Here is a 27,040-nt window from a genome sequence, read left to right on the forward strand (position 1 = left end):
AAGCAGAGAGGACTTAGGAGAAACCAACCCTGCCAGCACCTTGATCTTGGACTTAGTTTCTGGAACTGTGAGAAAATAAATTTCTGTTGTTAAGTTACCCAGTCTCTAGCATTTTGTTATGGCAGCCCTGGGAGAATAATACATGCTGTTTGCATTTGAGATGCACAGTAGAAAACCAATGCAGATGCCAAGTAAACTATTGGAGTGAGAAGATGCTAGGGTTCAAAATTCAAATTTTAAAGACATAAGCATTTCAATAAATAAGCAAAATTATCTAGATACTGTCTATTGATCTCAGTACCATTCCTGTGGATGGAAAGGCAAATTCTATTACTCATATTTCAGCTGAGCTAAGAGATAATCTATGAAAAGCTTTTTGGTTCTGTTTATTGTTTCTGCAATGCCATTGTAGGGGAAACAACACTATTATAGAGTTCTAGAATTGACAAAAAGAGATATAGTCCAGTTTTAAAATTTGTCTCCAATAATACATAGGTGGAAGCCTGCCAATTACAAAGGATCAGTCTAAGAATGCTAATTTCTTATAAAGGTTAGGTAAAATCGGACACAAAAAAATTAGACATTACTCTTTGTAGAGATTGTTTTCAAGAATGGCTTTCTACTCTAAATCCAGACAGTAGACTTGAAACAACACTAAAAAAGTATATCCTGAAAGAGTTTCTCTGATGCCCCATTTGGTCTTTGAAACATTGATCAAAAGAGACTGAAGGTATGGCTGGCAAAGTTGAACGACAAAGTGGAGGCCTTCAAACCTGCACAACACTAAGAAAATATTATGAAATCTGAGAAGTTTTAAATAAGACAGTGGCCCTCATGCTATGAGATAAAAGTGGTTTAACTGAGTAAAGGTAAGGACTATTTATCTGATTGGGAAAATGTTATTATTTCCAAAAAAGATAGTAAGATACTTGTTTAGTATCTCTCTTAATTTCTAATGATCATGTAGACCTGAAGAGATAGGCTCCTAATATACTGAGGAGACCATTTTGTGCCTGGTTTCTTTCACCCATTCTCCTGACTATGTTGGAAATTACTGAGTTGAAAATTTTAAGAAAAGCTCATGCCTTATCCTGGTGTTGAATTTAGAAATTACTGTCATTTCTAAGATAGAAAATAAAAGGTTCTTTAAGGCAATGATTTATGTCTACTTAGCACCTACGCCTCTTACCTTTGTTTCCCCAGGAGAGCATAAACTTTGCTCAGCTTGTGCCTCAGGGAACCCCCAGCTCACCTCAGATGAGGCCTGCTTGGCCCAAGGGGAAGTCAATTCCCCTTACTTGTATTTGGTTTAGAAAATGGACATGTGACCCATATCTTGCCAATAGTTCATGAGAAAAGTTTGTTGAGGGTCTTCTGGAAAAAAACTTGCTGCATGAAGAGAAGGTGTCTGTTTTTTGGGGGGGGGGATACATTCAAATCTATATATGATGCCTAGAATGCTTTACACAGACTATAAAATAGAGAATGACACTGCAAGGAAATGAAAATAATCTGTGTCTTTGGTGGCATCATGAATCCACTGAATCAAGCAGATTTGAAACTTGCCCTACCTTGGGACTTACTGTTATATAAGAATATACTTATTTCATAAACCATTTTAGGTCAGGATTTCTGTAACTTAATGGTGAAACCATCCTATCTGATACACGAGGAGAGCTAACATTATTGATCGACGATTAAGAGAACTCAAAGGCATGCTGCTTTTCTGGTAGAAATATTAAAAATAAACTTCAATACTTCTATCTTTGCTCATAGGCCTGAAGCCATCTCCTGCATGTGAGTGAAACAGAGCTGCAACAAATTTTGATGTATTGGCTGAATCTCTGGATACTACTTAAGACTCTTAAGACATAGGATTGAGTTAGGAAGCAAACTCTCTTCCCAAGAGAATAGATAATACTTGGAATGAATTTTGTTTATGGGATGGAGCAGAAAACTTGAACTTGAGGATAAACAGACATAGGTAGGAGTGAAAGAAACTTGCATTGGAAGTTCCCACTGGGAGCTGGCATGCATTGATAATCCGTTCTTTAAAAATGTTCAGCGAAGGGCTTCCCTGGTGGCGCAGTGGTTGAGAGTCCACCTGCCGATGAAGGGGGCACGGGTTCGTGCCCTGGTCCGGGAAGATCCCATATGCCATGGAGCGGCTGGGCCCGTGAGCCGTGGCCGCTGAGCCTGCACGTCCGGAGCCTGTGCTCCACAACTGGAGAGGCCACAACAGTGAGAGGCCCTCATATGGCACAAAAATAAAAAATGTTCATTGAAAAGTTCAGGTTAGTTAGAGATTTCACCTTTGTTTCTCCAGCATTGGAACTTTTTTTCTTAGTTATTTATATTTTGTATGGAGTCTGAATGTGTTATTTTGTGGAGGCTAAAGAGTCAAGATGGCAAGGGGAAAGGGCACCTCCTATACCTTAAACTCTCCCAGAATCCTAGAGGGATAGGATTTTTCCCACAAGGAGAATTAAGGCCAGCTTGCCAGGCTGATTAGTGATATCAGAAGAAAGAGACTCAAAATCCTAGAAAAATTTCTGAGAGGGACATATACAAGAAAAGAAAGAAAAGGGCTCAGTAAATTTCTTGTCTTTATAATAATCAGAAAATAATTCCTATGTAGCAGACAGTAACACTTGCCAGAATATTTAGAAACATGACAGCACTAGTCTCAGTGTTCACTTATGCAATGTTAAGACAAATTTTCCAATTTTATTTTAATTCTAGTTTTGAACTGGAAAGAAATGAATACAAGAAGTAGTAGTGTGTGATACTGAGTGAAAGTTTTTTTTACTCCTTTTTCCTATTCCTTGATGTTGCTGTTAAACTATGAAACTCAAGAATTCTTTTAAATGGATATAATTCTTCTTAAATGAATTATGTTATCTTAAAGAATAATGCCTGAGTCGGTTTGTTTTGTGAAATTGGAGAATATTAGGTAATAAGACATGTTTCAGGAGAATAATCAAGAACATAAAGGAAATCCTATATCACAGATACCCAAAATACACCCTTACTCTAAAGAGAGAACTAGAATTAGTTTGTCCCTGTCAAAAGTGAGAGATAACTCTGGTAGTGGAAAATGTTGAAAAGTGAAATCACATCACCTAAGAAACAACAAGCAGATGAAGTTAAATAAAAAAGAAAAGATCTTTAGATAAAGATAGAAGTTAGGTCTTAAGGGAGAGAGAAATGATTTGGTGGTTGGATGATATTAAAATCTTAATGTCATTTCGGTAAGCATTCTCATCTTGTACTTTTTAAATTTAGTTTTTATTTTATATTGGAGTAAAATTGATTTACAATGTTGTGTTAGTTTCAGGTGTACAGCAAAGTGATTCAGTTGTACACATACATATATCCATTCTTTTTCAGATTCTTTTCCCATATAGGTTATTATAGAATACTGAGTAGAGTTTCCTGCGCTATAAAGTAGGTCCTTGTTGATTATTTATTTTATATATAATAGTGTGTATAGGTTAATCCCAAACTCCTAATTTATCTTCCCCTCCACCACCACTTTCCCCCTTTGGTAACTGTAAGCTTGTTTTCAAAGTCTGTGAGTCTGTTTCTGTTTTGTATATAAGTTCATCTGTACCATTTTTTTTAGATGCCACATATAAGTAATATCATATGATATTTGTCTTTCTCTTTCTGACTTACTTCACTGAGTGTGATAATCTCTGGGTCCATCCATGTTGCTGCAAATGGCATTATTTCATTCTTTTTTATGGCTGAGTAATATTCCATTGTATATATGTACCACATCTTCTTTATCCATTCCTCTGTTGATGGACATTTTGGTTGCTTCCATGTCTTGGCTATTGTAAATGCAATGAACATTGGGGTGCATGTATCTTTTGAAATTATGGTTTTCTCCAGATGTATGCCCAGGAGTGGGATTGCTGGATCATATGGTAGTTGTACTTTTAGTTTTTTAAGGAACCTCGATACTGTTCTCCATAGTGGTTGTACCAATTTACATTCGCACTAACAGCGTAGGAGGGTTCCCTTTCTCCACACCCTCTCCAGCAACTTATTGTTTGTAGACTTTTTGATGATGACCATTCTGACTGGTGTGAGGTGATATCTTATTGTAGTTTTGATTTGCATTTCTCTAATAATTAGGGATGTTGAGCCTCTTTTCATGTGCTTTTTGGTCATCTGCATGTTTTGTTTGGAGAAATGTCTGTTTAGATCTTCTGCCCATATTTTGACTGGGTTGTTTATTTTTTTGATATAGAGCTGCATGAGCTGTTTATATATTTTGGAAATTAACCCCTTGTCAGTTGCTTCATTTGCTAATATTTTTTCCCATTCTGTGGGTTGTCTTTTCATTTTGTTTATGGTTTTCTTTGCTGTGCAAGAGCTTTTAAGTTTAATTAGGTCTCATTTGTTTATTTTTGTTTTTATTTTCATTACTCTAGGAGCTGGATCCACAAAGATACTGCTGTGATTTATGTCAGAGTGTTCTGCCTATGTTTGCTTCTAAGAGTTTTATAGTATCTGGCCTTACATTTAGGTCTTTAATCCATTTTGATTTTCATATTGTACTTTGTTTAGAGTTAGCTGCAAGTAGCTGTCTTTCCAATGTTAAACAAGTCAAGATAAATTGTTTCCTGTTTTTCTCACTTGAAAGAAGTTTGAAGAAGTGGATACATCAAAGTTGTATCACTGTCAGGTTGGTTACCTCCAGTGATTTGGGTAGAATGTAGATGCCCAGTGTGTTGGGTCAAACTTTTAATTTTCCGTATGAGGAAACCTAGGCTCAGAAAACTTAACAGATATGAAGGCAGCTAGTTGGTGGAGGAGCCAAGACGAAATATCGGACTCCCCACCTTGTGAATACCTTTCCTTTTATGATTGTTTTAATCAAGTTTTCACATAAAAACATGGTCAGAAATATGATAGACTGGTATCAGCTTTTATTGCCACATAGCCCGGGCATCAGAATGATAGTTTTTGACATGATAAATTGCAATATACATTTCACTTCTATCAGGACTTTTAAGTTTGTGATCTTAATTCCCATTTTTAACTTAAAAGGCCACAAACTTGCTGAACATGTATCTTTATGTATCTTTACTGTTTTTCCATGGAGCAGCAGTATACATCAAATAATTTTCTTTAAGGGTGCCAAACAAGGACACTTTATTGGTTTCCTAGAGCTGCTATAACAAATTGTCACCAACTGGGTGGCTTGAAACAACAGAAATTTATTTTCTCACTGCTTTGGAGGTTAGAAGTCCAGAATCAAGATATCAACAGGGTTGGTTCCTTCTTGGTGCCTTGGGGGAGAATTTGTTCCATGCCTCTCTCCTAGCTTCTGTCGGTTACTCACAATCCTCAGAACTTCTTGACTTACGGATGAACCTCTCCAATCCCTGACTCTGTTTCACATGGCATTCTCCTCTCTGTATGCTTGTATCTCTTCTCTTGTAAGAACACCAGACATATTGGATTAGAATCCACTAATCAAGTATGACCTCATCTGAAATTGATAACATCCACAAAGACCCTATTTCTAAATAAGATTATCTTCACAAATACTGGGAGTTAATCTCAACATATCTTTTTGGGGAACACAGTTTACCCCATAACAGATACCAATATAGTTACTCTGACCCATGTTAGACCTTTCAGAATTAAATATTTCTTCCTTATATCATTGAATGTTTTACACAATATCTTCATCCACCTAAATACTGATCACAAATAACTCTATTGCTTGATTAGCCAAAATCAGCTGATACCTTGTTGAGCATAATATCACAAAGGGACAGTGTGGACAGGTGTTCCTGGAGAGAGAAGGGAGATATTAAAATGGAGAAGAATCTCAGACAACTTACAATATTATGATTTGGGCATTGCGGCCAGCTCAAAACCTTAAAAGTTTGTTTTGTCTTCTCTGAAGGACATTTTACGAAAGGATATTTATTTACCTCATATTTCTTAACCAAGACTAGATCTGTTGCATATATGCAAGCAGCTTTGTGATAGAAAATATAATCAGTACATTACACTAGAAACTAAACTTTTTCCCCAGTTCTAGTATTAGCATCTTGAGGAATTATAGGAAAAGAAAAGGTCTATCAAATGGAAAGCTGCCAAAAACAGTTGCAAAGGAAATTATAATGTTTTTATGAATTTGATTACTTAACCTATCTAGAAAAGCATGTTTGTAAAATAAAGAGAATCCATGATTCAAAGATGTTTTTAAATAATAAATACTGATAAGTTTTCAAAGCTGAATTTTAAAGTTCAGCTTTGAGATACTTATTTTAGGAACTATTTTCAAAGTCATAGTAAAGAGACTATTGCATTCACAGGAGTCACAGAATCCTAAGGGGACTTCAGAATGTAAGGTGATATTTAAGTAGAGAAAATTAGCATCCCTGGGATACTCTAAATCTGACATCTAGAAATCTGCATTCAAATAGGGGATTAAAGTGGCCCTGCTGAGTGGACTGGATGGGCATACTGATAAAAAAAAAAGTGTATGTTGAGGCAAGATAATTTTTTGTCCTTTCAGCTTGTTAGAGATTAATGACTACAGGCATTTGTTTGGAATCTTTTATTCTTACTTCTTTTATTGTGAACTCTTGACTAGAATTGCTTATGTTAATGAATCTATTTCACAATATGAAAATATAGTAGCTCAAGAAAAATAAATGATTTTATCCATTCATTTCCAATTATGAAGATGAAAAATATAGTTACATATATATAAATTGTGTTGTTAATTTGTATTGCAGGAAGTATCCATTTATATTTAAAATAATATAAATATAAGTATGTTATATAAAATATTGTATAATGGAAAAACTTTGTGCGGACTTTTTTGTTTTTTTTACATCTTTATTGGAGTATAATTGCTTTACAATGGTGTGTTAGTTTCTGCTTTATAACAAAGTGAATCAGTTGTACATATACATATGTTCCCATATCTCTTCCCTCTTGCGTCTCCCTCCCTCCTACCCTCCCTATCCCACCCTTCCAGGCAGTCACAAAGCACCGAACTGATCTCCCTGTGCTATGTGGCTGCTTCCCACTAGCTATCTACCTTACGTTTGGTAGTGTATATATGTCCGTGCCTCTCTCTCGCTTTGTCACAACTTACCCTTCCCCTTCACCATAATCTCAAGTCCATTCTCTAGTAGGTCTGTGTCTTTATTCCTGTCTTACCCCTAGGTTCTTTCCTACTTTATTCTACTACTATGTTGGGTTTTATTTATTTATATTGAACCATTTTGCATATCTCATCTTTAATTCTGTATGTAGGATGCTTTGCTTTTCGTCAAAGGATTCTTTTTAAAAAAAAATAACAAAGAAGGACTATAGTTCTATATTGCACGGTATAAGTGCAGACATTACTAGTATTTTCATAGGTAGTCACAAATATACTAAATATTTTGGAGTGCCCAGGTAGAAAAAAAACACATTTGAAAATTTTCTAATACATTATATCAAGAAGTCTGGGGTGGGGAGAGAAAAAAGAACTCTTGAAAACATGCTTAATTAATATTTCTGGGAAACATAGTTTTATTTCACCTTTTAAACTAGAAAATGTTCTTTCCTACAGAGATTTTAGATAAGTAAGATAGTTCATTTTGGGGGCTAGAACTGTTTCAGTACAGAAGTACAAATACATATATCTTAAAAAGCTTGCGTGCTGATGCAAGGCCCCTCTCCCAGCACACTGAAGTGCATTTGTATGCATACAGTCATACCCTGTGCTGGGTAGGTATTGCCTCACCTCTGAATGGTTCAGTGTTCATCCAGCAGCCATATGTTTAGTCCATCAATGTTAGATGAAAAAATGTAAAATGGTTACTAGTGAGTCACAAGAGAGGTGTGGCAAGAGCATGTGGGAAAATAGAATCTTATACAGAGAAGAGCATGTAGCTCCTGAGCTTCAGAGAGAATTCTAAAATGATCCTTGGAGATGTCAGTGCTGGGCTTCAGCTCTATCTGACAATGGCTGGTGACCTGATAAGGAAGATCTATCAGAGCTAATTAGGAGAAGGGACTTCAGAGCTTCCTGGAAAATATTCTCCTAAGGAATTCATACATGGTCAAGTAACAAAGTGTTGTTCCCTGACAGAGGGTTTGGGTGATTGGGAATGCAGCATTCTGGATGTCTCACAAGGATTTTTCTTCCTGCCTAGCACCTTGTGGTTTTCCCATCCAGCACATCTGAGACGTGTGGAGGGATTTTTAAAAAGCTATATGTGGAACCACAGTAGCTTTTTTTCCAAAAAGCTTTGTGTTTTGGTACTAATGTGGTAAATTACAACACAAAATGATAGAAGGATATAATTGATTGACTTCTGTAGGAAACATACCGTACCTTTAACACCTTCTACATATTAAATGCTTCCTAGACTATGGCACTCAGTTCCAGAAAGTTTCCAACAGATCAGGGTGCCTGTGATCCTGGTGAAAGTGCCAGGGTCCCATTAAAAGAAAAAAAAAAAGTACCAATGGAAGCAGAAATGTGCCTACAGGGAGCAGAAATGCTATACAGGCATGTTATCTGTAGTACATGATAGTGCCCAACAGAAGAGTGCATCAATAAACAAAGTGGGAAAATTGTAGATGCCTTAGGGAAACTGAACCTGAAGGTTCTCATTAATGAACTCATGTGGGACATCTTCAAACTACATAGGAGGGACCTTTCTGGAGGCTAGTATCCATCCTGAGTAGGAGCAAGAATCAGAGGAAAGTGGAAGAAATAAAGATGAATAAGTGATAGGTGATTGATAAGTGATAGATAGATGGTTGATGGATAGATAAAGACAGATAAACTTAGTCTGGCTATTTTGGTAAGGCTAGTAAGAAAGAAAAGGAAATAAATCTGTATTGGCCAGTTGATATGCTCTTCTATGGTGCTGAGAAATTTTAAATACAAGTGTTTTTTTGAACTACAAAAATAGTTTTGTCATGCCTCTGGAATACATTGGTGGTGATATTTTTGATGTCCACTTATATGGCATATGTAAAGAAATGTACTTTTAAAACTTAAAAGAATTGACAAAACTGTCTTCTGTGTCCATCTCCACTTTGTAAAATTAATATAGGCATCCTGAGCTCCCCACAGAGCCACAAGAGATGGAGGTTAAGACATTGAAAAAGGATGGGGAAATATTAATCCCAGGACCAGGCATGCTCTAGTCTCTGGTACCATGCTTTTCCTAGAGGATGCTATCATATTGTTGGTATGCTTGTGCCTGCTTGAGTGAGTGAGATAAGAAAGGGTCTGGGGAGGAAGAATCAGGTGTCCAGGCTGTGAGTTGCCATAGAATTTCAGCTTGAGGTAATCATGTTGGAGTAGTTTTGCCCAAGATCTGGGGTTAAGGAAAGAGAGTGAGATCTCTGCCAACATCCAAGGTACATTGAAGAAATTTGCCCGAAATCACTCAGGAAGTGTCAGATCCTAGAACTGGAAGTAAGACTTTTCTCTATTTCCATATTTTAGGTATTGAATTTACATGTGAATACTTCCATGTAAACTACAAATTTGGTTAAACAAACAAACAAAAACCTGTCTGAATCAAGTCCTCTAATAAATCCCTTGTCTCTAGGTAAAACCGAATGTTTACAACATAGACCTCAGCTAACTTTCTACCATTGTTTGAAAATAAGGCACAAGTTTCTGAGTTATTTATTGATCACCTCCAGGTGTTGGAACATCCAGTGCCATTTGACTAGAATGAATTTCCCACCTTGAACTCCTTGAAAAGTCTTATATTTTTAGGACTCTGCTCAAAATATCTGCCTATTTGGAAAATTTACTTGGGATCTTCAGTAATACTTAAGTGCTTCCTTTTATGTGTTCCTAGGCACCTTCTGTATTCTACCTTTATCATAGCTTTCATTAGTTTTGATAGAGGTTGGACACTTTTTTCTACCTTTATCATAGTTTGCATTAGTTTTGATAGAGGTTTAGCACTTTTTTTCTTTACTTGAAACAAAATATCATATAAAAATAGAAGATAATCTGCTATGGGTGTAGTGTACAAAATAAAGTCAACACAAATGACAAACAGTACACCCAAGCCCAAAGAAAATACTTTGTACTTGCAATAAAAATTTGGTGAATGAATATTAATAAATATAAAATATTGACATCCGTGGGATTTTATTTTTCTGATTTCCAGTTTTTGAGGAATTTTTTAAAAATTACCCAACTCTATTGATTTGGATAAGAAGTAATCTGTTGTGCTTAGTAAATATTTATTTAATTAAAATTAATCTACTGTAGTGCTGGGAGTAAAACTTTGGGAAGGAGAGTAGATATTTAAAATAGATTCATTCTAAAACTTGGGAATATAGTCAAATTATAACATTCTTTGACAGTGAGATCAAAAGTATAAAAATAGATGTCTTGAGACGTTCTACATACAAGCAGCGTTAATTTCCCTGGAGCTGAAATATTGTACAAACTCCTCATCTACTTTTATTCTGACAAAATGCTTGTAAAACAATGTTGTTGCTAATTGAATTCTGCAGGCACTTAGAAATTAGGAAGGAGATCTTGGCATGCCAACACAATTATTCCACTATGTTTTGTTTTTTTTTAACATTTTATTTTATATTGGAGTATAGTTGATTAACAATGTGGTAGTTTCAGGTGTACCACAAAGTGATTCAGTTATACATATATAAGTATCTATTCTTTTTCAAATTCTTTTCCCATTCAGGATTTTACATAATATTGAGCACAATTCCCTGTGCTATACAGTAGGTACTTGTTGGTTATCCGTTTTAAATATAGCGGTATGTACATGTCAATCCCAAACTCCCTAACTATCCCTCCCCACCACCTTTCCCCCCAGTAACCATAAGTTCGTTCTCTAAGTCTGTGAGTCTGTTTGTGTTTTGTAAATAAGTTCATTTGTATCATTTCTTTTTCAGATTCCACATATAAATGATATCATATAATATTTCTCTTTCTCTGTGTTTTTAATTACAAATAAATAAGTTGATATTATGATTAAGATATAACTTTCTATAAATCTGTTTAAAACTTATATGTAATATAAATCATATGGAATGTGGCCATTAATAAATAATCCGATAAATTTGATTGTCTGACAATAAAACTTTAGTATCTCTCATTAAGAAGAAAACCTCCTCTGATACCTAGAATGAACAGCTGGATACTCTCTTTTCTTTTGAACCCAAATCACAAAAATAGTAATCACATATTAGACATCAAAGGGATGAATGTAATTATGTATCAGATATGTACATGTGAAGCTCTGGACTATATTAATGTACATGACTTTTATATACTCATACTTCGGTTTGGATAAAACTTCTTGTGCTGGGAAATAGGCAAGATTATATTCTAATATTTTTAAGTTTCACTTTATCAAAATGCATTTTATAGGTAGTGGAGAATTTAAGACATGCAATAAAACCAAACGGAGAAGAGTTCCTTTCAAGAGCAAACCTCTGTTAGATATTTTATAGCTTATTATGGTTGAAATTGGCAAATCACCTATGAATTTAAGCTTTCATTTGAAATCTGATATTAAGGAATGATTCTAGGTCATATTTGAAAGTTTAATTCTCTGTATGTAGTCAGTGATTCTTGTCATTCTGTTCAAACTCCCTGGACTAATGTTAAACTTGATAATATCCTAAAAAGTTGGTTATTACATGGTTTTCTGATGACTTACACACTTGTCACCAAAGTACACAACAAAGAGTAGATTATACATATTCTATAACATATAATTATACATATTTTATATGTGTCTGTATGTATATATAATCTTTATAACTAATACTATTTATTAAATGTTAGATTTGGTTTGAAAGTCACATTTTATCTTTTTTATTTTCTTCATAAATAGAGTATATGTTTCATTCATTAAGAAACAATTGCTGTATGTACTGAACTAAAACTTTTGAAGTTTACTGTTTCATGAAAATTTGATTCTTTGAAACTAGCTTGGAAAAATAAGTTATTAAAAATAAACTTCAGCGCATGGAACTAATTTTTTTATTTAAAAATCAGAAGACTTCTGTTGCTCAAATAAATGCATCAAAAATTTACAATAATTATTCTTTTTTTTCTCGATCTTAGAATCTCAGAATAAAATATTGAGCTCTATTCTTTAACTAACATTTCTCTCACTAGGACACCAAGTTAAACCAGAATTTCGAGAACCAACAAACTTGTGTGTTTGGCACAGTAAGCCAAAATTATTTTTACATAATGTAGGAGGAAAGTGGGAAAAACTTTCCAGTTTAATTTTCTTAGATTATCTAATTTTAGATTAGATATCTAATTTTCATTAGCATTAGGATTAATTACTCTCTGTGAAATTTTTGAATGCGATAAATTTGTTTTCTAGAACCAGGCCATTTTTAAACGATATAAACAATCTAGTTTTTAGATTTTTAAAGAGTAACCACAATGATAATTATAGCTGATACTTACTATGTAATTATTAAGTACAAGACACTATATGTATTAACTCACTTAATTTTCACTGCAACACTTTGACCTAGGTTAGTACTCTTAACCTTTAAAGGTGAAAAAGTTAACATGTGGAGTAGTATCTTGCACAATAGCACACAGCTAATGTGTGGAATCCTCAGTATTCAAATGGAACCAGTCCTGTTCAAGAGTTGACTATGGCATCTTCAAAGGTCAATGAGAAAAAGTTTCAAATACCAATAAACACAAAAATGAACTTCTTAAAGAAATGCCACTTCTAACTTCTCTACATTTTCTACAATGAGCTATTTTTGTACAATATTTACCAAAGCCAATAATCTTTGTTCCCAAGAAACATACATAAAGAATATCAACTTTTATTTCAATAAAGTTAGTGCTCCTCAATTGTTTTTTGAAGGGGACAGGTAGTAAGTCATAAATTTTTTAAAAAAGTTTCTGTTTTTTATCTCCTTTTCCATCATAGACACAAGTCTTGAATCCTTAGGTCATCTATAGCTCACTAGATAAAAATATGTGCGCCTGGCACTTAGAGTTGAATAAAGTACTGCTGGATAAGCAGAAAATAAAAATGTAAAATAAGATTGGAATAGAAACTTGAAGTGTTATATGAAAGTAAAGGGAAAAAGAAAGAAAGCATAATGAAGAACAAACAATGAAAATTAAGAAATAAAACAGATAAAGGAAGAAACCTGTATTCTGGACACTCTTGTCCAAGGTCTGATGTCACATCGTTAAAGGAAGCAGGATATTTTCTGTTCATAAACAAGAAGATGTGGTGTTGTTTTTGGAAATTTACAGTCAAGTGGATAAAAACAAAGCAAAATGTCTCTGATTAGTTGGCATAGATTGATCAATCAATTGATCAACAAATTCAGGTAAAGTAAAGCATATAATTTAAGTAAAAATGGTATAAAAGTAGTGTTTTAATAAATTTTATTAAATTTCCTCTTAGAAATCACCAACAACCTTCTGAAATACTGTACTTAAAATGTCACTTCTATCAAGAACTCAGTTGACCTGCAAAAGGTTATAAATACCATTGTTTTGGCTAAATGCAAATTTATAAATGCCGCATCTTTCCTGATAATTCCTTCTTCAAAGTTCTCCTAATTTCATTAAAAATTAAAATTAAAAATAGCATAGCACTTATAATGAATAACTTACATCCTTGTAACTTATAATGCTATTTTCTGCCTTATCTGACTACTCTGCTATTTATTTTAAAAGAGAATTTCAAGTTCAAATTCACTTTTGAATCATGCCACATGTATGATTTGCTTACAAACTCTTAGGTTACTGTTTCCTTAAATCAAGTGAAAGAATCTTGATGTCAGATTACACGTCATTTTCCAAGGTTTCTGGCATCTAGGGACATAAAAGACACTAAAATATATGTTAATTGTATGATTTGTATCTCTACAAGTTTGACTGCAATAAAATCTACCAAAAGGGCTTATCAGTAATCCTGTTGTAAACTTGTGTTCTTACCTGAGAAGAGTAAAAATAGATAAAAGACAAATTCTTTTCTCAAAGAGGTTATCTTGAAGGACAAAAGAGAATATTTCCTATAGTAAATTAGTAGTGTCTGATGAATTCTCTCCTAATTCCAGTTAATACACCTGAAAAGTTTCATTGAAATATTTAGAAATTCAGCAATGCTATACAGAGAAATTTAAATATAAAAGTGTGAATGATGAGATTTTGATTAAGAGGAACTGAATGAAAAATTCATTCCTGGATGATCCTTTGAGAAAATAAAATTTTAAGAGTAACTACAAATAATATAGAAAAATAACTGCTATTGATTATTAAATTCTGTTAGGGATACTCCACCCCCTACCCCAAAACATCAATTGTTATTACACCTACAAGTGAAGAAAATTCCCTGCATTTTACAGAGCTGTAGTTAGAGAAGGTTAACATAAGCTTGGTAGGAAAATCTACAAATGTGAACTCTTCTATGAACTATAAGTAGTTTAAATTCCAAAATTTTTATCATGGCTTGTAAGAATCCAACTGTCCAGCTTCAAATTTTTAAATACTTTTGTCTATTCCTAGGCACTAGCCCTTTTCTGGTTCTTCACATAACAAGGTCATTCTTGATCTTGGCCTTAATCTTGTCTGCTATGTTGACCTGTAATGTTGATCTGCTGATGTCTCCATAGTCTATTCTCTCTCAACAAGGGCTGTACAGAGTTACTGTTACTGAATAACACTCAAAGGGAATTATATGCCCATATCTTTATCCACGAGAGGGTGGTCACCGCTCATCTATGCCTCCTCCAGTTATCACTTTGGAGTGGGTTTCTTGGCTTTTCCTCTTTACCACCACTGGATAATATTTCTGCAAGTTTCCAGAGCTTTTACAATCAGTTTGGAGTATAAGGGAAGTCTCTGATTTAGGTATTAGGAAATTCAGTTCAATCTAAACTTCAGTCTCACAGCTTATACAAGTTTTTCCCCTTATCCCTGGCTCAGGACTGGTATTTTACAGCAGGAATGGGATGAGAAGATGTCTATTTCCTGCTTCTCCTGAAGGGAGACTGTAATCTGGCATTGTTGCCCTCTGTGTGATAGGTAACCAGATATTGGTTATTTATCACGGGAACAATTAAATGCTGGCTAAGGATTGTAAAAAAAAATAACTTTTAGAAAAAAAAGATATTGTCACAAACAAAATCAAAATAACTCCTCTCCTATAATGAAATATCTGAGATGGAAGGTCTCTCCATATGTATAAATTTACTGGTCTAATTTGATACAACAATAATGTTAATTAAAACAGTATAAACGTTGTACACCTTAAACTTGCACAATGTTGTATGTCAATTATTTATCAGTAAATATGGCCAAAAAAACCCTCAGTATAATATGAGGACATGATTCATATTGATCTTGTCATATTGACTTTGGGTTCCAGCTCTACTTGGTGGGCCAAAAATTTCTAAGCCTAGTGGAGAGTAAGAGACCACAGCATAGGCTGAGTAACTTGGAATACTAATATCTGACCAAGACAGCCATGTTGGAAGGACAGAAGTGATCTCAATGATGAAGAGACAAGTCAGTATTGGAAAAGCATATGGAATAGGCAGGGTGCATCTGAAAGAGTTGAAAAGGCAGCAGCAACAGGGAACTATTGTGTTTTATCAGTTTAGATACCCTAAGAATGTATTTGTTCTTGAACAGAATTTTGAGGTTAGAAACCATAGGTAATAGGAGGTAGTATTATGCAGTTATGCAAAGCTTCCTAAAATGTGCATTTGAAATTTAGTGGTCTGTAGGTTTGCAAGACCTGAGGAAAATCACATTTTAGGAATAATTTCTGTATGCTACATCTCCCACTCCTTCGTTTCTTGTTGTTCTAACTTTAAAAATAATGCCTGCTCAGTATTAAAATAAGTATAGAACAGAAAAGCATAAAAACAGGAAAGGTCATCTGCAACCTGTTTACCCAGATACAAAGTTTGGGAATAATTTTACTAATTTACTTTTCAATACACTTTAAATATATTGCAATCATAACATATAAGAAATTGTGTATGCTTTTCTACTAAGCTTTATATTATAAGAATCACATATATACACTACCAAATGTGGAAAGCTGCTGCATAGCACAAGGAGATCAACTTGATGCTTTGTGATGACATAGAGGGATGGGATAGGGAGGGTGGGAGGGAGGCTCAAGAGGGGGGTATATGGGAATATATATATACATATAGCTGATTCACTTTGTTGTACAGCGGAAACTAACACAACATTGTAAAGCCTTTATACTCCAATAAAGATGTTAAAAAAAAAGTATCTACATTACTAAATGTGTTTTCTGATATTCATAGCCATAAAATGCCCTTTCTTGGAGTAATGCTTATAAAGATTTTCCTTTCCCTGTGCATATTATTTGTGTTATTTCCAATTTCCATAAGTAAATAAGACTATGAAGGATAATTTAGTTAAAACTTTCATACTTCTTGGACTATTTCTGTGAGATAATTTCTTAGAAGTAGCATTTCTGAGTCAACAAAATAAACTTTTAGGGTTGGGATAAATTTGAGCAATTTTTAAAATCAAAACTCTGCCAACGTATTCTTCCATCTGGAGGGTAAAATAGTAGACTTTTTTGTTTTGAACCTATATCTACCGGCCTTTCCTATATAGACTTCTATGATTTTAAACAACTTTATATTAGTTTACTATGAAGGAAGGTGACATCTTTGAAAGTGGTTTTGAATTTGCTCACATTTATCAGGCGTTTGAATTTCTTCCTTATTGAATTATGTATGTGTATATTTGTCCATTTATTACTTAGACTTGTATATTTAATTACTGATTATATATGTTTTTTAAATATCAATATTAAGAATATTCTTTTGTTATATAATTAATAATTTTCTTTTAAAAATAAAAGCCCATTTGAACACTACCCCCTTTTTAGAGGCATGTACTAGTAACTGATCCATGTGTAATCTTTTTAAAATTACAAATATTAATACATAGCCATGGAAATTTTATATTTTATGTATTTCTTAACATAAATGCCTTACAATTTGCATAATGCTGCAATTTCTTCTATCATTCACAAGTATATTTTGAAGATCTATCTGTGTTGACTGAGTAGTTTTAGTTTTTTAACTTTCAACTGCTATATTTATCATATGACTATGCCACATTTTTTCCTTTCCCCAATTTTACCATTTAAAAATAAAGCTAGAGAAGCTCCAGTGGCACAGTCGGTTAGCGTGTGGTACTTATATAAACATAATGCTAGAACAAATTTCAACATATATGTCTACATTTAGATTCCTACTAGCATATATAAATATATACCTTTTATAGTGCAACTTTGTCAATAATTAATTTTTAATTCTGTAAAACTTTTGGGCAAAAACATCTCCTTTTGCTACATGGTGAAAAACAATTCAGACCTTCATATTGCCTGTTATCAGACCCTCTCCTGTTAGAAAGTAAACATGAAAAGTTAAATTATTTTTCTTCAGGAAGCTGATATGATTTGGATATAAAGTAACTTTAGTTTCTGATATTCTGAGTTAAGCATCCGAAAAAAATGATATTTATGCCAGTATGTCTGAGAAATCTATCAAGTTAGTGATTAGATGGATGTTACTGATATTTTCCTTTCTGATTCTCAGACTTTTGTGTTTTGTTTTACTCTCCCTCCTTTTATTGATATATGCTATTTAAAATGTATTTCTTCCATTAATTAATTTACAAAGCTAAACCCTGATCTGGTCTGTGATTTATTCTGTTTCTTCATGCAAGAAAAGCAAGTTAGTGGCACAAGAATTTTACCTGTCCATAGACATGCATGCATTTTTTATTGTTGCTTTTCATTTCTGTTTTGGCATTCAGTCATTTTCCTTTAAATTTCAATGCCTTTTGTAAGAACTTCTTTCTCACAGTCCTCTTGACTCCCTGTTGTCTTGTGCTTGAGTCTGTTAATTCACATTGTTAATTCACATTAACTGTTTGTTTTCTGTGAGTAGGTGAATATTTAGCCCTTTCATTAAGTTGACTTTTCCTCTCCATGAAGTACTCCATTACCAGCTCATCCTCTATTTTCCCTTCCTCAAGTAACCAATACTAAGAGTTTGCATCTCTTCCTTAGCCTCTTGGGGGTGAGGATGGATGGAAAAGGATAAGGCAGTACACTAATTAACTAGAGCCCAATGAGTTCAGCTGGAAAAGTTTTCTATCCCATCTTCCTAGCCAAGCTTTACCCAGAATTCATTCCAAAATTGTTTCTCTCCTTTGGATATCACTGTTGATCAGTTTCTATTAATCACAAGTTTTGGGTTGTCTGTGATTTCACCTGTGCTCCCACCACCATTATTCCATTTCTCTCTATTTAACTGAATCTGAATCTCCTTCTACTTTATTGTTTGCTCATCAGGAAAAATACACTTCAGTGTTTTTTTCTTTGGTTTTTATTAATAATGTCCAAATATTAACTATTTCCTAACAATTCAACAATGGCTGTTTCATAAATGAAAAAAATAAACATCTTTTCTCAACATTTCTCATTCTCACTTCATATCAACTGTTCTATTGGTGGAGTACTACCTCATTTCTACATTATAAATGTTCGTGCCACTGTCCTGTAACCCTGTTACTCACAAAAGTCAGAATGTTATCACTTTCTGTCCCAAAAATGGCAAAAGAGGCTACCATACTTAATGTCATTTAAAACTTTTAAAACTGAAAAATTAGAAAACATTAAAAGGCTCTCAGACTTCAAATGACATCTCTGAAATTTGCCTTGTGTGCTATCATTTAAGTGTTAAGGCATGAGGCACAAAGAGTTCTGACTTTTTTTTCCTGTTCTAACAAAGGCACATCCAGAAATAGATAAGGATAAGCAAAATAGTACTAGAGAAGAATCTTGAAATTTTCTGATGAATGGTAGAGACCTTCCTTTGATATCAAAATAAAGAGATTCTGAATAACTTAACTCTAGAGAGCAAGAAAATCAAAGTTGGAGTCTTGATCAGTTCCCAAGACATGAACTGTAATTCTGTTGGGCATTAAACAATAGGTTATGGAAAGTTGACACATTTTTACATTGTTCACATTATAAGAATGGCAAAGGCTCTCTTAATTATGAATTTATTATTAATTTACATGATTTAATGTTTTTGAACTTGTGGGTCTTATAAATGAATGACATAATCAGACTGCTTAATTTTTCTCTAGGAAATGTATTGTTTCTTCTTATCTTAAACCGTATTACCTTTCTCTCCTGTCCAATTGTCCAGAAAAACATATCAAGAAATTATAATACAGATTATTCTTGATTACAATCAGTTTTCTCAACGTTGTCTCAGAACCCGATATGTCTGTCATCAATCATTATTTTATTCTTATTAAATCATCTTTAATCTTTCCCTTTTCTGTTTGTATTATAAAATACAATGCCTTTAAAACAACTCTGAAAAACCTAGCTATATTAAAATGACAGCAAAATCTCAACACACAGCCCATAGGACTCAATGAATTTCACATGAAGTGAATCTCTCCATGATAGATAACATAGTGTTTGTCCCTCCTCCTGAGGCCCTTGGGTTTGTTACAAGGGGCTTGGGTGTCTATTATATCAATGTAATTGCCATATTGTAGCATTTCAGGTTTATTTCTGTGGAACACTTGTCAGTGAGGACTGCCTTCATTTTCTGTTTTTCTCTGCTATTCAAAATTCAACACTAAGCCCAGAACAGAACAGACATTTTCTTCTGCTGTTAATAGATGATATATAATGAAGAACAATCTCTGTTCTTTATTTTTTATTTTATGTTATTTTTTTTTTCCTAACTGGAATCCTATCTTTGGAGAATGAATTCTGGTGGGACAGTAAAAATCTATAATAGACACAAAGAAAAAATGTTGAAGGTTTATGTTTTTCATAGGAGGTACAATATCTGCTGCTCTGTTTTTCAAGAGCAGGAGCTCATCTACTCTCAGGGAGATAATGGTGCTATAGCAATAATATTTTTGTTACTTAATTTGTGTGTGTGTGTGTTTGATTCTTTATTCCTTCTGACTACTTCAGATTGCTTATTGTGTGCCCCATGGTTATGCACCAGTGCTTGTCAGGGCTCCGATTTCTTGACAAACCAGCTGAGCCAGCACTACAGCTAAGAGTGAACACTGTCTCCGTCAAGTACGTCTATACATTACTTTTGACTATTCGCTGCTGATTCTTTGTAGGAAGAAGCATGAGTTACCTCCTTCTCTTGGGTATGAATGGATCCAATTCCTTTGGGAAAATTTTGTCTAGATAATTCTAACATTTCGCTCCTAACTTTTCATCAACCATGAAAGTACCTTTAGTCCTCACTAATCTCCATACTTTTAATAATTATTATTCTTCATAGAGATATAATTCACTTACCTAGAATTAACTCTTTTAAGCTGTACAATTTAGCATTTTTTAAAAAAATGTAGTACGTTCACAAGGTTTATCTATGCTTTGCTGCCTTTATATCAACTCTCTTTCCCATTGTTGTTCTCTTTATCAAAACATGTCATTCTGCCTTCTGGAACTCACATTCTCAGCTATAAAACTCTCCCACAACCTGAACATTTCTGTATACTTTGCCTCAATCTCATTGCACTAATTGAAATCTGGCTGTCTGCTAAGAGTATTACTCTTCTTATAGCCTCCTCGTTATCTTGTATCCCACCTACCTTAGTACTAGGAAACAGGGATGATAGCCAATTCACTCCTGAATATAGTTTCAAGATCATCACCTTCACGTTAAAATCATCTGTTCCTTTGAGCATTATGCCATCTGGGTGTGCCTATTCCTCCAACTACTCAATTTTAGTCACCATTCTTTCAGTTACTGAAGAGTGTAGTACCTAACATGAATGAGTCCGCTGTACTCTAAATCCAGCCATTATTCTCGTTGACTACCACATTCAAATGGACTCTATACCCCATGTTATACAATACAATGCAGATTCTTGTTTCCCAACGTTAAGTAAACCCTCAGTGCTTTCTCCTAAATGTTTCATTTTCATAATTTCCTCTCTTCTCTACAAATCCTATTGCAAACTTAGTCAAACACCTCATCACTTATTCATGTAGAGTTCTTGTTTCAGAACTTCAAGAGAAAATAATAATAAAAAATTTTTAACTTCCTAATACCACATTTAGAACAAGGCTCTGTCTTAATATAAGCCTTTGTTTCCTCCCTTTCCCACTTGATTTGTGGTATGGATCCATTTCCTTATCCCAACTCTCTCATACGTTTTCAGTTTGTCCAGTTCTCTGTATTGACATATTACCATATATTTAAGTGATCATATGTATGAAAACTTAAAAAACAAAAATCTTAGAAGCGTAAACATAAAAAGTTTGCCTCAAATTCATATGCTACTCCACCAATTAGTTTACCTGTTTTTCCCACTTCATAGCCAAATTTCTTTGCGGATGTTGTCTACTTTTGCTCTATTTTAAGAACTCTCAGTCATTCCCAAACTATAGAAATCTGTTTTATTTCCACCGTGTAATTTATTCATACCTTCGAATAAAGCATTATGCTTTGTCTTAGTTGTAGCTGCTATAATAAATAAAATATCATAAACTGAGTGGCTTAAACACAAACATTTCTCAGGTTTCGAGGCTAGAAGTCAGGTTCTTAGTGAAGTTTACAGATGACTGTCTCTTCATATTCTCACATGATTAGGAGAGAGGGAGAAAAAGAGGGAGAGAGGAAGAGAGGGAGAGAGGAAGTTCTCTGTGTCTCAGGACAGTAATGCCATCATGAAAGCTCTATCCTGAGCTAATCACTTCTCGAATGCCCCATCTCCAGATACCATCACATTGGGAATTAGGGTTTCAGCATATGAATCCGGTGACACATTCAGTTCATAGCATGCTTTATTCCAAAATATGTTTTTGTTACTAAATGCAGTGAAAAATTTGAGAACATTACAGTTTTTATTTACTGTATTTTTGAGTAGCATCTGAATAATCAATTTTTCCCTTTACTTGAAGCACTCTTCCATGGCCTATTCTGTTTTTCTTCCTGTTTTCTATGGCATGCCATTTCAAGGCTTAAATGTTTTTCCTTTAGCCATTTATTCATATTTGTGCTTCTTTTGTATACCAGCTAGAATTCTATTGTGAGATATTAAAAATCCATATCAAATTAACTCAATCACTAGGGTGAAGATATTGGGTCACATAACTAAAAAGACAAATAGTAGGGCTGTTTAGGGTGAAGCTTTAGAAAGTTCAAATAATACCATCAAGCACCCTGATTATTTTTTTTCTTCTGTGCCTTCATTTTTCACTCTTTTCTATCATGGTGCCAGTTTTCTTTTTGGGCTCCATGTTGGGCACCCTTACTCCAGCATCCTCAGAAAATCTGCCTGAATCATACATTGCTATGGCAGTTGTACACCTCACAGTCATACTACACCATCCAGGGGAAGAAAATCTATTCCTGCTTATATGAAAAAAAGGTCTCTTTCCCAGAAGCCTCACAAATACCTTCTCACGTCTCACTCTTCATGAGGGGTAGTGATCATTGTATACAAGGAAAAGAAATACTCGGATTGGTTTAGACAGAGAAAGCCCACCTCTGGAGCTTTAGATACAGCTAAACCCATGCAAAGCAGGTTGAAGGTTGAAGCATTTTTCCAGAATGCAATTATAATAATATTTTATCTAGCAAAGGGCAAATACATATTTGGAGGTTTATAAAATGATAACATGCATCTACTAAAATGAGATTTCATTTTCAAAACTCTTGTTTATGCTATGAATCCCTCATAGATAATAGCATCCATTCCCAAATTTCACTGATCATCTCTGTGCAGCTTATGCCCAAATCTTATATCGCCCACCTCAATTATTTTTACTGAGCTCCAGAAGCCAATATCTACTGGACATATTTACCAAGTATCTTCACTAAGCCATCACACTGGCATCTTATACTCAACATACTAAAATTTTATTTTCTACTCCAAAATTCCCTTGTTCTCTGAATCATGTTGGTATTGATTAGATTTGCTAGAGGAATCAAATAATTCAAATTTCAGTGATTTGCAGCAACAATGTTTATTTTCACAGTTTACGAGGGTTTCACATTGCCTTTGGATTTTCTCTGGAGTGTGCTCCACTGCTGTCTCATCTGGAGCTCAGAATAAGAAGGAGCGCTCATCTGAGACATGCCAATTTTTATGTCAAAGGGGAAAATCAAAGTGGGGAGATGAACCATGCAGTCATATTTAAAGCTTCTGCTCAGACCTGACCACGTCAAATGTACTTCTTTACATATGGCCAAAACAACTTATAGGCCCAAGTCTATATTAAAAGAGAGGAAGGTTTAAGTGAAAATTTTCAGGAATAATTTTCAGGAATAAAAAGTATCCCATAATATTCTGTTTGCCCAATATGGAAACATAGGAATTATTTTATCTTGTTTATTATCCATATAAAGGATAAATCACTGAGACTTCTAGACCAGCATTGTCCCATGGAACATTCTGTGATGATGATATTTATAATATGTGTTCTCCAATAGGGTAATTAACCACATGTAGGTATTAAGATTTAAAACATTGTAGTGTGATTGGGGAATTGAGTTTTTAATTTTATCTAACTTTAATTAATTTAAATTCACTAAATGGCCACATGTGGCTAGTGACTACTATATTGGACAGCATATCTCTAAACTCTATTATCTAAAAAACTCAAACTTCCAGTTTTTCCTTAATCTGCACTTTATTCTCTTCTCTTCATTTATCAATCTTTCTCAACTGGCTGGAAAAAGTTAATTTTGTTCAATTTTAGGTATTGCTACAACCAGTTTCCAGGATAGTCTCCAAATCCTAAGGAGCTTTTAGAATATTGCGTTTGGTTGGTTGATTGTCTTTTTTTTTGGCGGGAGGGTGGTTGGTATGCTAAATTCTTAAGTTATTTTCCTTGTAGTTATCTGCTAAGATAATTCATATTTCTTCTGTCACATCTTATAATTTTTAGTCTTTGCTGTAATTAAAAACCACCAATATTTTAGTGGTGAATGACAAAATTTATTTCTTACCCAAAAGCCTGTGTCTTGGCTTGCCTTACATGGGCTTAACCGGACTCAGCTGGACCTAGCATCAGGCTGCAAATCAGATCAGGTGTTCTCCATTCCAGGACCCTGGCTGGAGGAGTAATAGCTACTTGGAAAGTGTTTTTTTTTTTTTTTTTGTAACTGATGACATAGCACAAGGGAGACAAGAACAAGCACATTATGCCTCTTATAGCCTCTGTTTAGAACTGGGGAGTTCCACTCTGCCCACAGTCCATGTGTTAAAACAAGTCTTGGGTCTTAAGCTCAAAGTCATCTGGGGCAAGGTAACATAGGTTCACTGTTGCCTGCAGTAAACTAAAGTAAGGGCAGAATGAAAAGAAATAATTGTGAAACTTCTCAAAATTCTGTGTACAAGTGGCAATCACCTTTATGTCATAGAAAGCAAGATATCCAGCAAGTATCTTTGTTCTTTCCTTGTTATTATAGGGCATAATAATTGCTTTCATTGAAGCATAGTTAGTTGATTTACAATGTTTTATTAATTTCTGCTGTAGAGCAAAGTGATTCAGTTATATATATATGCACTATTTTTTATATTCTTAATCTTTACAGTTTATCACAGGATGTTTACTATAGTTCCCTGTGCTATACAGTAGGACCTTGTTATCCATTCTATATAATAGTTTGCATCTGCTAACTCCAAACTCCCACTCTATCCCTCCCCCACCTCCCCTTCCCCTTGGCAACCACAAATCTGTTCTCTATGTCTGGGAGTCCATTTCTGTTTTGTAGATAAGTTCATCAGTGTCATATTTTAGATTCTACACATAGGTGATATTATATGGTATTTGTCTTTCCCTTTCAGACTTACTTTACTTAGTATGATAATGTCTAGTTCCAACCATGTTGCTGCAAATGGCATCATTTCATGCTTTTTCGTGGCTGAGTAATATTCCATCATATATATATATATAACACATCTTCTTTATGCATTCATCTGTTGATGAATATTTAAGTTGTTTCCATGTCTTGGCTATTGTGAATAGTGCTGCTATGAACATAGGGGTGCATGTATCTTTTTCAATTATAGTTTTGTCTGGATATATAGGGCATACTAATTTCAATGAGGGTTCTATGACTTCATTTCCCTAGATATACCCATATCCATATATCTGATCTCTGGAGACTTCCTGGAACTCTGACCAGGAAATATGACACATTATTCTTAGACCAATACTGTTGGCCCCACTCTTTAGTTTACATAGTCCTTCCAGCCCAGGAAAGTAATGTTACTTTTTCTTTCTCTGAAACAATTTGCTTAGATTCCAAATCTAAATTCTCCCACCCACACCTTACCACTACATAGGCTTAGGTTTGGGGTACTCAAACACGAGGCAAGACTTACACATTTCTCTTCTTTGGGCTGTGTCCTCTCCCCATTTTGGGGCAATGAGAACCAGCCATCAGCTTGAAAGCATAGATAGGATACAGGAAATACCAGGAGGAAATGCAGATGGGATATTATCTTTGAAAGAGTATCACTTCACAGAAATAGTCTAGGATAACTTACACCTATACACATTTTATTTGTATCATTTTTAAACATTTAGTCTTCACTTCTAACCAGAAAGGCAGTAATTATATTAAATCAAAAGTCAGTATAGAGAATGAAATTATTACTGTCATCAGAAAATCATAATACAGTCAGAATTATTTCGAGAACTGGAAGTAAACTTTGATGTAATGTAATCAAGTAAATATGAGAGAGATAAAGTAGCATGCTTGATTTCACACATCTGGGTAAGAGCAATACTAGGGAGTCATGGTAATGACAAGGAGTTTGTCTGGGAATAGTGTAATTACTTCTTCTATTGGGGTACAGCTAAAATAAATATCATTTTTGACAAATGTTAGCTATATTCCAGATTCCTAGCATTTAGTGGCATGTTAAATGTCAAAGCATCTCCTGAGAATCATTACCTGAAAAATGCCAAAATTTAAAGTAGCTAAAATTATGCAAGTCATAATTATCCTTTGCATCAAGTCAAAGATTACTAAATACTAGATCAAATACTAAAATACAATTAAACACTAAATTTTTTATAGCAAAATCCTTTACATTATTCCCCATTCTGTGTTATTTGTGAGAGAGTTTGAAATGTATGCTTTTTATTATGCACTGTGGAATAAAAGTACAATTTTCAAATAATTTTAAAAGGAGTCATATTCTTAATAGAGCACAGTAAATAAGTTATATATTTAGGGAGAAGGAAAATTTTGTGCACTAAATTTGAGTTTTTCATTATTCCCCCTTAAAACTAATTGCTTATAGTTGGGTATAATGGATTCCACTGTCTTTTTTTATCAAAATTATTGCCATAAGGCATTATATTAGCTTTATTTTTATTTTGTTAGTGAGGATCTCTTACATTCTTTAGTGTTTTCATTATTCATTCTCATTGCTAATTAAATCTTACTTCTCTTTTTTTTTCTCTATTTACCATGAGGAAAAGAGGATGTAGTCCAGACACCGACTTCCTAGTTGCACAGAAGGAGTGCTGGGGTATCACATGTAAAGTAATGTCTTTTCTCTGATTAAGTGTGTGTAGGTGATCAAATTGCATTGATATCAAGTGTTTCTAAAGCACTGAAATATTAAATTTAAGAAAGGTAAATTAGGTGGCTAGGAAGTGTGTGTGCAGTCAGAGTTTATTAATGCTGGAAACATCATAGATTTCAGATTAAAAATCCTCCTTAAAGCAGCTTAAGAAAAGAACAGTTTTGTTGGATAATAACTCATCATATTTGTTTGGAATCATATCATACCAAAGAAAATCTCACCTGTAAGTTCTCTGTGCTTCAAGGAACGCATTACCCAAGCAGAAGCAATGTGGCCAGACTCTAATGGATGAGACCAAAATCTACCCACAAGTATTAAAACTCAAAGTTAATTATTGTGATAGTTAACTGCTTTTCCAATACTATAAGCTATAAATTAATTATGTAT

At 34.1% G+C, this 27,040-nt stretch overlaps 1 long non-coding RNA gene across 1 annotated transcript in view; it reads left to right on the top strand.

Annotated features, from left to right (window-relative positions):
• Window positions 1-26,596, top strand: part of LOC141278700 (uncharacterized) — a 118,101-nt gene extending 91,505 nt beyond the window's left edge. Inside the window, exons 2-3 of the long non-coding RNA XR_012331748.1 lie at window positions 1,777-1,797; window positions 26,547-26,596. This is a non-coding gene — a long non-coding RNA (uncharacterized lncRNA). The remainder of the gene's footprint in view (window positions 1-1,776; window positions 1,798-26,546) is intronic.
• The last annotated feature ends 444 nt before the right edge of the window (window positions 26,597-27,040 follow it).

This window comes from Tursiops truncatus, chromosome 5 (assembly GCF_011762595.2).
Source record: "Tursiops truncatus isolate mTurTru1 chromosome 5, mTurTru1.mat.Y, whole genome shotgun sequence".
Classification (NCBI taxonomy): Eukaryota; Metazoa; Chordata; class Mammalia; order Artiodactyla; family Delphinidae; genus Tursiops; species Tursiops truncatus.